Below are 13,190 nucleotides of genomic sequence, written 5' to 3'. Positions count from 1 at the left end.
GGTACAGTTTCAGACCCACAAATCCTCAGCAAGGGAGTGCCTAGTGGGCTAAATATATCCTGTGCCCGAGCATCATAGGAGGATGAAATGCCCCCCTCCAATTTCATGAGATTGGAAAGTTCTGCACGTGACCTTGTCTGAATACATGCCAGCAACTACTATCTGGGTCTGATGTACCTCAGGAATCTCCGCATTACGCGCTAAACAATGTGACTACAGAGCACAAAGTACGGCATAGTCAGGCATGAACTCAGGGCTCAAGTCTCTCAAGGCTAATGTCTAGTTTCACTCCTGAACTACAGAACTACAAGAGTCAGTCAGTTACTCAAGCATCTCTGAACCCTACCAACAGGCCCTTAGGGGAGCCATGGGATTGATCTTACAAGCTGCAGAAAGTTCTACTCAGAAAAGGCCTACATCCTCACCTGCTTTCTGTTCTCAGCTTCATAGCCTTCACCTCCGCTAACTGAACTGGACAACCCCAAGAGTCTGCTCTAAGCTCATAGGGATACCCCTCTCTACAAGGACTTTTCCTCCAACTCAGAAAGGACCTCAGAGCTGTCACAGACAAACCCTCTGCTGGCTCACATTTGCTTTTCATTCCTCTTCTCTATTGTTCTGTAGGGTCATAATGCAAATGTTAGAGAAGATTTTATACTTTGTGTCATGCTCAATGGTGGCCAAAGATTGCCCCAGCAGTGGCCAATAAGGACAGGCCTGTGTGGGCCATTGCACTGGGACCCGAGAGAAGAGTCGTTAAAAGGGGAACACGGACTCCGAGGAAAGACAGGTCTTTTTATATCCAAGCTTCTTCACGGGGTCGTTAGTGAGGTGACCTTGGGCAAGTGACTTCACCTAACAGATTGCAAATTGGTTGTGAGGATTAAGCAAGAGAATGTGTTTGAAACACTGGAACATAGAAAGCACTTAGGACGTGGCAGCTACATCATCCTCATCATCATTCCCAAGTCTGTTTCCACCCTAACCAGGAGAATTTGCTTGGCTCCTTTACAGAAACATTACAGTCTGGCTTGTCCTCATACGCCAGCCTGGAAGGATGGAATATTATACTCTAAAGAAGAGTTACCCAAATTATTTTCATTTTCCTCTTCACATTTTCAAATTGCTTCTTTAGAACAGCATTGCACGGATTCCAGAGGCCTGGAACTTGAGAGTTCTGGTTTCGTGTCATTTACAGGAACTTTGGCTCTGAACAGCCTCAGTTTTCTTAGCTTGAAAATGGGAATGTATACATACTTTGCAAGATTGTTCAAAGACTTGACGAGGTGAGGTACGGGCAGGAGTGCCCCACTCACATGCTGGCGTACCTTTCACCCCCTTGCCTCCGGACTTCAACACCTTTATTTGTAAAAAGGACTTGGACTAGGTTTTCTCCAAGTTCTCTCACCTCGAATGTCCTATGACTCTTGCAACCCTCTCTTGGGGTTCATAGTGTCAGTCCCCAAAACACAGAACAGGATCTGGGAGAGAAGCTCCCTAGAGAAGGTGTCAAGCCCTTGGCTCTTAGCTCCACGGTGCTCAATTCTCTTTCCCTATCCATCTGGGTTGCTTCACACTGCAGTCTGGGAGCTACTCCTCCCAATATCTTTCGATAAACTCTGCAGCTCTCTTGTACCTCTCGGAACCTAAATATGTATATGTATTTGGCCTGGCATCGTTGCGTAGCACATTCTTTTAAAAGTTGGGCTGTATTTTGCATCCACGCCATGAAGGCCGTGCCTTGATCTGCTGCCAAACCTAATCCTCAGGCAACCTTCTTTGTTTTGGGGTATACTATTTCCTCCCACTCAGTTAATCAATTAAAAATTGAGGCGTTATTCTCAAGTCCTGACTTCCCCTCACCACCTACATCCATGCCCTTCAGCCAGTCCTGTTGATTCTCGCTTTGAAACATATCCGAGTATGTCGCTGTGTCCATTTCCACCCCTGCGACACTGGGGCAAGCCGCCACCATTTCTGAGGGAGGATTAATGTAGCAGCCTCCTACCTGGCCTCCCAGCTTCTTCCTCCGCTCACCTTCCATTTATGCTCCACATAGGAACCAGAGTGAGTTTTTAAAGACTGTGAATCAAATTCTGTCATCCCCCTGCTTGGTGTCCTTCAGTTTTCTTTCCTTTGGGTTTGTAAGGCCTAACCCGATCTGGCCATGACCTATGTTTCCACCACCGCCATACACCCTTCTCTCCATCTGCCATGCTCCAGCCACTCTGACCATCTTCCTGTTCCTTAAACACCCACGCTTATTGCCGTCCTAAGATTCTCACTCTAGCTGTTTCTTCTGCCCGGTGTGCTCTGTCTCCTGATCCTCACGTGGCTGGCTGGCCATCTTCACATTCAGATCAAAGGGCAAAACGGGAGGCCATTCTAGATCCCCCAACCTAAAGTATCCACGCAATGGAAAGTCTCACTCTTGACCATGTCACCCATTTTAATTCTCTGCCAAGCAAGTTATCACTAAGATTTGTCTTATTGAAACTTTCATTTTCTGTCTCCCCCACTAGAACACATGCTCCTTGATCCTGACTTATCTTCTTTGCTGCTATGACCGCAGAGCCTAGAACTCTGCATGGCACAGAGGAGTTCATTACTAAGTGAATGAATTCAAATTCATTCTGCCTTTGCTTTACATCAATATTTAGCATATCACTCCACTAGAGGGCAATAAGTCACCTAATTAGAATGAGGAAATGGGTGCCTTTTATACCTTTCAAGACAAACTTAATTGATTTTAATCATTAGTGTAATAGACATTTAAAAAAAAACACTGCCACTGTCAAAAAAAAAAGTGTTGGGGGTGGTGAGCGGGGTGGGGGCGAGGGCAAAGATCCTCTAGGTTTTCAAACCTAGCCATCAGGTACAAGCCCAGGAGAAAAAGTTTCAGGATTACAAATAGTGAAAAAGTTTTAAATAGACTTCCTGTTTAAAGATGTCATTCAGGTTAAAAACAAATCTTATTATGTAATATGAGAAACTATTAACTTCAGTGATATGGAATTGTGTGGGAAGTCAGAGGGAAATTAAACATCATATTTTATCCATCTTTTACACACACACACACACACACAAATATATCTATTCTTGGTCACTATTCTTATTTTTGCTTTTGAAAGTTTGAATCCTGGTCAGTCTCGTGAGAGTAGAGGTTCTGAAAAGGATTTCCTTTCTACTATTTTTGTAATTCCATTTCACTCTGAGCTTTTACTTCTGAGTTTTTCTTGTAAAGAAAGCTACGTGGTATGTCTAGGATATGCCATCAAGCAATAAGACATCAAATGTTTCTGGTGACAGGTTTACCTCATGGCCAGAATAGCTTGAATGACTCAAGTCCTGAGATAAGGATAAGGTTTCCCTTTCTTGAGCCTGACATGGCCCCTGTCATTTGAGGCACAGAGAAAGTTCAATCACTAATCACCCAGCTAGCTGTCTGTCCAGTGACAAGGGAAGGAGGACACACTATTCTCAGTCAACTCAAGGTGGCACTGTAGAAATACTTGAAAAGAAGTTCACTGCTGAGGTCCAACCATTCAGTGAAGGACTCCTTGAGGGGTTGGTTGCTTGGTTGGTTGGTTGGTAAGGACAATTCCCATAACCACATTGGGTTGGTCACCATGACAACTGGAAGGCTGTGCTGGAATTCATGACTTTCTAGTTGCCCTGTCTCGAGGTGAGAAATGACTTGTAAAGGAAAAGTTCAGGCCTAGACGTAAACAAAAATTTCTTTTACTGTTGCTAGTATGATTTACTGTGGCCAAAAAGCTCCTCATGTGTGAGTACCAAAGGTTGTATGAGCAGGGGTTTGCCAGGTAAGGCTGGGACTATGGATTTCCAGAGATTAGCTGGAGGAGGGGCGTGGCCTAAGCTTTTTAGTCACGTAGTCAAATGAGAGTGGTTTAGTGTACCCACCATGTGTGCTACGGGCAGGGAATAACCAAGATCAGCTTGCTTGTTTCTTCAATGCTTTTGAGTAGGGTAGGATCTATTGAATCCTCAGATCTATTATAATATATTGTCAGTAACTCAGATGGATGCAAACCGCATGAGAACGAGCACCCTGTGACCTCCTTCACTAAGAAGAGAGAACATTATCTTCATCCATTCTAAACCTTCCACCACAAAAGATGCATTCATATTTTTCATTTGGCAAACACTTATTTGTTCGGCACCCACAAAATAGTTACTACCCTCAAAGAGTCAAATGCAAATGGAGAATTAAGTTATGAGAGGTATCAACAAAATATTATGGAGAATTCGAAAGAAAAACATTTAAAGCTTCCAGGAGGAGGAAATCAAGTAGTATTTCATGGAGCAATGACTTTGGCCTTAAGAGATGCGTAGGGATTGATGGAGTTGGGTGATGAAAGAGAGAGCACCCTAAACCGGAAGGTCAGAGTAAGCAAAGGTAGGCAGGTGAGATAATTCAGAGCCTGTGGATATATAAAGAATACAGGCAAAGTATGGAAGTAGGTGATAAGGCTTTAAAGTAGTGTTTCTGAACCCAGGGAGATTTTACCACGCAGGACACGTTTGGCAATGTCTGAAGACCTTTTTGGTTGTTACGACTAAGTGGAGATATGCTATTTACATCTAGTGGGTAGACGCCAGGGATGCTGCTGAATATCCTGCAATGCACAGGACAGCTTGCCACTACAAAACTTATCTAGCCCAAAATGTCAATATGTGCCAGTATCAGCAAAACCTATTTGCAAGGAAGGTTGGTCTTGGTCAAGGAGGACCTTAAATGTCAGGTGAAGGGAATTGAACTTACTTGGTGGGCAGAGAGAGAGAGAAGCAGGAGGCTTCTAAGTGTGAGAATAAACTCATCAGTATTATGATTTACAGGAGTTACCTGTTCAGAGCCTTTCCCCTCCCTTGACTTTTAAAGAGAAACCCTGTTTGCACTACTAGGCTAGCCAGCCTTTGTTGTACTAGAGAGTAATAGGTAGAGATGCAGAACTGGAGAAACCTAAATAAACTATATATATATATATATATATATATATATATATATGCAAGATCCAAGAGGTAGGGATGAGGGAGGTAAGAGAGAAAAGGGAGAAAGGAAAAAAGCAGCACCTGAAATTGTAAGGAGGGAATACTGAATTATGAGGATGTACTAAAATAAAAACCCTGCTTCTGCCCTGTGCGAGCTTACAATTTTCTAAAGATTATATATAACCAAGTCTCTCATATTCACAAGAAAGAATATATGTATTTTCATAAGACTATCATTTCTCAGAATTTTCACTGATGAATAAAAACTAGGTTGCTTCAACTCAGGGGTAAAAATCTTTTGGGGCTGCTTTTCTTGTGGGTTTTTCTTACACTGAGTATGAAAGAAAAAACTGACAGAAAACATCCAAGTCTATCAAATTATTTCTTTTGGGCTAGCGATTGATTTGACACAGATGAGTAAATATAGTCGGTTGCCCCTCGTTAGAGGTGGGTCATCACAAATATGGCCAGTGGGAAGCTGTAGTGGAGACAGTTAAGACTGTAAGAATATCAGTTCTTCATGCCACAGTCAGCTGCTCTGGTGCGCGTGCCTCTGCCAACTTCCAGTGGCTAATAAGCTTTTGGCCCAGTCATAGAAGCAATGATGCCAATGACCAAGATAAACAAGGTCCTCTGCCAGGAGCAAAAGCTGAAATCTTTCTAGTAATTACAACCTAACATGTGCATGGCCCCAGGATATGGGCCATCTCCACCACAGCCTTTTACTATCTGCAGTGATTCCAGAGACCACATGCTATATGATGGCTGCCATGGGTACTGCATTACCACGAATCAGTCAAAGCAGGATGGCCGTTTTCTTCTTGTAACTTCCCAGAGCAAAAGGAGTTGGAAATGAATGGACATTAGGAAGAATACCCACAGAGCCCAGCCTTTCTCAGTAGTGGTCAGAGACAAATTCCATGCACCAAATTAAGAAAAGTTGACGGGGGGATTTTTTTTTTTAAATGGTGGGGGGGAAATTTTGCTTCTGTTTTATTTGGAGGTGCTCTCTCTATATCTTCTAGAAATGCTTTGATTGCTACTTACAGCAAGCCCAATAATGATGGCTTATTATTTTATTGCATGACAAGAAGTCCGACACGGGTGGATGTTTGTGGTTATGATTTCTCTGAGATGCATCAAGGACAGGGGCTGTATCTTTTCTATCCCTTATTCTTAGCATGTTAGCTTTTTCATTTTTTTCTTGTTGCTTCATGTGGTACCTCAAGATTCCTCAAGAAATGGTGTTCCTGGATAAAGCACACACAGAAAACGTCATTACTTGAGATTATAAAAGCACACCTTTCAAGGGAGAGGTGTTCTGTCTCAAAGAGAAGATGATCCTGTCTGGCTTTTCAACCTTTGTCTGCTGGCTTCTCACACCAGCAGACACTCCACCATCCCTTCACCGATGCCAGCTTTCCAAATGTATGTGGTGGAGTAAAACGGCTGTCTCTGGGGAGGCTGTGCCTCACTCGAAAAACAGCCTGAACTTTGGAGATTGGAACCTTGGCTCAGCCATTGCCACAGTCCACTAAGGAGCAACACAAGTCTGTTAACTAACCTCATCGTCTTCAGTTTGCTCAGTGGTAGAATGTGATAATAGCTTCAAAGGGTTTTGCATATTAAATGATGTAACATGTGTAAAGTGCTCAGCATATGGTACACGCTCAGAAAAGTAGTATTAGTGAACGCATCTCGGATCTTCAATTATATACTTCCATCAGGTCAAAGTTCTCTTACCTGCAGATGACTTCACTTCTCTAGAGCCAGAGATTTCTGTATCACTCAAAGAAGCTGAGAAATTTATTAGCTCTGTATTTGTCTTGTATGTATCTAGACATCTCTCTCTGTCTCTCTGTCTGTCTGTCTGTCTCTCTCTCTCTCTATATATATATATGTATATATATGTATATATATATATATATATATATATATATATATATATATATATATATATATATATATATAAACTAGTGGTAATTATATCCCTTGATTAAAGGAAAAGTCATAGGATATCCCAATAGGAACTGCTGCGTGTTTTACATGTCAATTTTGATGGAAGCATGAAGACCTTACTTATAGCAAGGTTATATGTATTCTAAATGTATATAAAAGAATTTATAATTATCCTCCATTCATTCTATCATTGAGATATAACTCACCTACTATAAAATTCACCTTCCAAAGTGTAAAATTCAGTGGATTTTAGTATGTTCTGAGTTGTACAACCATTATCATTCTAACTCCAGAATATTTTCATCACCCCAAAAAGAAACCCCCATGCCCATTAACCACTCCTCACACTCCCCCCAAGTCCATGGAAACCACTATCTCCTTCCTGTTTCTATGGATTTGCCTATTCTGGACATTTCATAATAATGGAATTATACAATTTTAGAGCCTTTTGTGTCTGGCTTCTTTTACTTAGCATAATAGTTTCAAGGTGCATTCATGTTGTAGCATGTTTCAATATTTCATTCCTTTTTATAGCTGAATAACATTGCATTGTATGGTTGTGCCACATTTTGTTTATTCATTTATCATTTGATAAATATTTGCATTGTTTCCACTTTTGGGTGATTATGAATATTATTACCAAGAACATATGAATATACAAGTTTTTGTGTGGACCTGTTTTCAGTTCCTATACATACCTAGGAGTAGAGTTTCTGGGTCTTATGCTAATTCTATGTTTTACCTTTGAGGAACTACCAGGCTGTTTTCAAAGTGGCTGCGACATTTTAATTCCCACCAGCAATGTCTGATGGTTCCAGTTTCTTTACATCCTCACCAAGACTTGTTATTGTGTGTTTGTTTTTGTTTTTGTTATTAAGCCATTCTAGTCAGTGTGAAGTGGTATTTCATTGAGGTTCTGACTTGCATTTCCCTAATGACTAATAATGTTGAGTATCTTTTTGGGTGCTCATCCATTTGAATAACTTTTTTTGAGAAATGTCTATTCAAATCTTTTGTACTTTTATACTGAGTAATTATTTTTTTATTGTTGAGTTGTAATCATTCTTTATATATTCTGAGTCCTAGACCTTCACTAATATATGATTTATAAATATTTTTTCACATTCTATGGCTTATCTTTTCACTTTCTTCATGGTGTCCTTTGAAATATAACAGTTTTTAATTATGATATAGGCTAATTTATTATTTTCTCTTGCTGCTTGTGTTCTTGATGTCAGATCTAAGAAACCATTGCCTAATCCAAGGTCACAAAATTTACACCAATCTTTTTTCCTAAGTTTTATAGTTTTAGCTGTTATACTTAGGTCTTTAATTCATTTTGAGTTGATTTTCCTATATGAGGTAGGGGTGAAATTTCAGTTGTCCCAGCACCATTTGTTGAAGATTATTCTTTTTACATTGAATTTTTTGCCAAAAATCAATTGACCATAAATCAATTGATTTATGGTCAAAAGAATGTAAGGATTTATTCCTGCACTCTCAATTCTGTTCTGTTGATCTATGTATCAGTCAGGGAAAGAAAACCAGTACGAGAGATATTTATAGATATAAATATGTATACAAGGGTGCCAAAAAATATATACAAGTGGGCACCTTGGTCAGCATTGCTCAAGCAGTAGTTCACCATAATCAGAAGTGTCTGGACGCTGATGGTAACCACTTTGAGCACCTCTTGTAATTGCAGAAGACAAATGTGTCTTCTATTCATCTTTTGTTATTATTGGTATATATTGAGTATTACAATTTTAATAGGTTTTTCCTTTCTCAAAACGTGTACACACCTTTTTGGCACCCTCTGTATATACACACCATTCGTACAGAGATAGATCGAGAGACAGAAAGATTTATTGCCAAGAATTGGCTTCTGTGATTGTGTCAAGTCTGAAATCCACAGGGCAGACTGTCGGAGAGGGCAGGCTGAAACCCGCAGACAAGCTGAAGCTACTATACACAGGCAGAATTTCTTCTTCAGGAAAGCCTCACCTTTGCTCTTAAAAGCCTTTCAACTGATTAAATCAGGCCCACCCAGATTACCTAGGATAATCTTCCTCTCTTAAACTGATTACAGACTTGAGTCACACTAACAAAATACCTTCACAGCAAAACCTAGATCAGCGTTTGACAGTAGCCTTGCAAGCTGACACATAAAACCAGCCATCACAATGCATATGTCTCTCTTCATGCCAGCATCCTACAGTCTTGGTAATATAGCTTAGTGATCAGTTTTGAAATCGGGAAGTGTGAGTCTTCTTTGTCCTGCTTTTTCAAAATTGTTTTAGCTATTCTGGGTTCTTTGCATTTCCATATGAAATTTAGAATCAGCTTGTCAATTTCTGTATGCACATTTTTTTTTAATTAAAGTTTACTGGGGTGACAATTGTTAGTAAAGTTACACAGATTTCAGGTGTACAATTCTGTAATATATCATCTCTATCTCACATTGTGCGTTCCCCACCCAGAGTCAGTTCTCCTTCCATCACCATATATCAGACCCCATTTACCCTCTTCTAGAGGCCTCCTCCCCCTTTACCTTCAGGTAACCCCTAAACTATTGTCTGTGTCTATGAGTTTTTGTTTGTCTTGTTCTTTTTTGTTTTTGGTTTATATACCACATATCAGTGAAATCATATGGTTCTCTGCTTTTTCTGTCTGACTTATTTCGCTTAGCATTGCACTCTTAAGATCCATCCATGTTGTCACAAATGTTCCTATATCATCTTTTCTTACCACCAAATAGTATTCCATTGTGTATATATAGCACAACTTCTTTATCCATTCATCTATCGAAGGACATTTTGGTTGTTTCCATGTCTTGGCCACTGTTAACAAAGCTGCAATGAACATTGGAGCACGTGTCTTTATGGATAAATATTGTCAGATTTTTTTGGTAGATACCCAGGAGAGGGATTGCTGGGTCATATGGTGATTCTATTCGTAATTTTTTGAGGAACCTCCACACTGCCTTCCATAGCGGCTGCACCAGTCTGCATTCCCACCAACACTGTATGAGGGTTCCTTTTTCTCCACAGCCTCTCCAACACTTGTTACTATTTGTCTTGTTGATGGTAGCCATTCTGACTGGGGTGAGGTGATATCTCTTTGAGGTTTTTATTGGCGTTTCTTGATGATTATTGATGTTGAGCATTTTTTCATATGTCTATTGGCCATTTGTACAATTGGCCATTCATTTTTACATTAAGATAAACTGATAAATCAATGGCTTTTATATCTAATCCATGTGACATGAGGGACTGGGCCAAGATGCTCTGCTTTCTCTCTGAGGATCATTTCATGTATTTCCTACCTTTTGCAAGCAAATATATTCTACCTGCCAGCACAAACAACAGATGAAAAACATCACGGGAATAAATGAATTAATAGGACATCCGATAAGCAATTTCAGTTCTTAAATACATTAACTGAAATAGTACTTCTCTCTTCTGACTGTTAAAAAGTGGCATGTTCCACATTCATTACTTGATAATCACTTTTGTCATCAATAATCACATTTTCACCTTCTAGAGGTGGGCACCCAATGTTCTCTCAAAAATCATTTTGTTCAGTTACCCATAAACCTCTTTTGAGACTTTACAAGGCTGGGTGAAGTGACTTGTGGCTGAAGACATGAATAAACATGGTTTCTACCCTGGGGGGAGCTAGGGGCAACTATCAGAGCAAGCATAGCACAGCAAAAATGAAGAATCCAGATCCAGCCCATCTTCCCATGGCCAACGGCATATGTTTTTACCAAAGTATCAAATGTGGAGTCCTTGCCCACACTGCCTGGGTTTTTTTTTTTTTTAATGCAAGGCTGAACATCCAAAAGGTTATTTCAATTCTCTAATGTAGCACTGGAAAGAAGTACAAAACAAAATACTTTCATGAATAGATAGTCTAAATCGCTTCTGAATCAGTACCGCTTGGCAAAATAGCTATTATGCCTTCTATTATTAATACATTTTTACAAAAACTTTAAAATTTCCAGAAGAGTTCTCAATTCTTTCATGTCTAAGAATTTTACAGTAAATTCAAATTATGTCAAAAGAATTTTACAGTAAATATTTTGCAAAATGGAAAATATTTTTGTAAGCAAAAAAGTCCTTTCTGTTTTGTTTTTGCTTAATTTTTTTCTTTGCACTTACCTATAATGAGGCATATCTGTGCATGTCACTTAACCTAAGTAGACCCTGGTTCATTGAATTTGGTTATTCCATACCTAACTTCTTTATGTTTGAGAAATTTGTCTCTGCCTTTTACCCCTTGAGGGTCTGCCCAAGGTGATTTTTGATTCAACTACTACTTGAGACTTATTTAACCCCTTTAGAATTCAAAAACCTCTTGGTAAGACTCACTCTACTAAAATGCATGAATCCTACACTATACATCCTCAAAACATTGAAAAATGGCATGAACAAATACTCTTTTCCCCAGCAGTTTAATGCCTAAGACAATTTAACACAGGGATGGATTCCTTGACCCGGCGGAGGCAGCCCTGATGTGGTCTCTGGAAAGAACTCTGTTTTCTCCTACTGTTAATGTACGCGACCTGGGATAAAAGTTACTAGCCTCTGGCCTCAGTTTTCTCACTTCAGAAATACGGTGGGACCTACATGATTTCTAAGGTAGCTTCAATTTCAAAATGTTTTAGTCTACAAAGAACTTGTTTATTTCCTTCTGAACGACATTTCAGAATGTCCTGATTCTGAATACTTTCATTCACGTGTGTCGCTGTGACTTATGTGGTATGTCTAATTGCATCGTCACTTAAGAAGTACTTATTGCCCAAAAATTTTTACTGTAAGACATGCAATGTTCTCAACCTCACAACCAACTGAGAAAAAGGCGCTAGGTCTTCATACATCTCTCATTTTGAAAAAGGGCATCTCTGTCAGCAATGAATCAGATCCTACCTGATGCTGTGGTCCTATCTGTTTCAGCTCTAACTGTTTAGCAACTTCCTGTAAACCACCTTTAAGATTTTTTGCAGCTCTTTATGAGGTACTTCACATCATAAATGACAGGAACAAACAGTCGCAGGGTCTCAACGAAGTCAAGTTTTTCTTCAGGCAAGTTAGAATTGGTCAGGATCTTGATTAAGTAGCCAAAGTCATAATCACTATGAAATGATAACCATTGGACCCTTTACAGAGGGCCACTCCTGATGTCATAAGAAGTTCTGCAACGTAGTGGGTCTCAATTCCTTCCTCCTCCTGTTTTTTAAACTGGATACCAAATGTTGTTAGTAGTTCAATAAAGTCCTGGGAATACATGTCCTCCATCAAATTAAATTTAAAATTAAACTGTCAAGTTGAAGTTCCTGAAGGGTATTCTCCTTGCTCACTCATAAATGTCTGTCCTAGCTGAATCATCTTTAGCAACTCTACATTACACTGCAATACAAGTAGTACTGATCGTCCGCATTGCTCCTGAATTCACCAATGGGCCTTGCAACCACACCTGGAAACTCCATGTCCATAGCAACGTCATTATATTTTTGGATAACTTGACACTTTTTTCTTCATGTCTTCATCCAGGTTGCAAGCCCAAGCTTCACAAACTCATTGGCTATGATCCACAGTTGCTGTTGGCATAGTAAAGGGAAAGGAGTCTAGCTGCCAAGCATTAAAATATTGTATTTGAAGATTTGTCTCACAAAATACTTTATCCTTTACTTGTGTGCTTGTGTCACTGCGCTTGTGCTCTTCCTCCTGTGCATAGAGACAGAACCCAATGGTCGTGGCAGTGGCAGCTGATGCCCTATTGACACCTCTGACCCAGCAAGTGGGAATGAGTGAGCCAGGGCTGCTCCATACCATGCTGCCCGGGCCGTTTTCTGATCATTCCTATGTGGCTGATTTTTTCAAAGACAGGCCAGGCTGGTGGGGCGTAGCTGGGAAATCTGGAACTGCTTCAGGACAAGAGGGTAAGTGAAAGTCCCACTGATGAGTGCAGCCAGGTCCTTCTCCTCCTCCCCACTCAGCTATTTGGTTTTCTGGGAAGTTTTCTCAGCACTCAGGCAACCTGAAGTAACTTGCCAGACACTGGGCATTGTCAAGAACCCATTAATAGCCACTTGCCTAGGAAAATACCAAATTAGTAATTGGACCTTTGGAGGTTTACTCTGAGGTCTCACCTTTGCTTGTTGCTGGCTTTGAGAATTCTTGTATGGAATGGAGCTAAAAGCTCTTTAGAAATTG

The 13,190-nt window shown here is 40.2% G+C and overlaps 1 pseudogene; it reads right to left on the bottom strand.

The window, feature by feature from the left end:
- Positions 1-11,846: 11,846 nt before the first annotated feature.
- Positions 11,847-12,584, bottom strand: LOC117023815 (CCR4-NOT transcription complex subunit 7-like; annotated as a pseudogene).
- Positions 12,585-13,190: the final 606 nt, after the last annotated feature.

Source organism: Rhinolophus ferrumequinum, chromosome 6 (assembly GCF_004115265.2).
Source record: "Rhinolophus ferrumequinum isolate MPI-CBG mRhiFer1 chromosome 6, mRhiFer1_v1.p, whole genome shotgun sequence".
Lineage (NCBI taxonomy): Eukaryota > Metazoa > Chordata > Mammalia > Chiroptera > Rhinolophidae > Rhinolophus > Rhinolophus ferrumequinum.
This window is presented reverse-complemented; position numbering and strand designations above follow the sequence as displayed.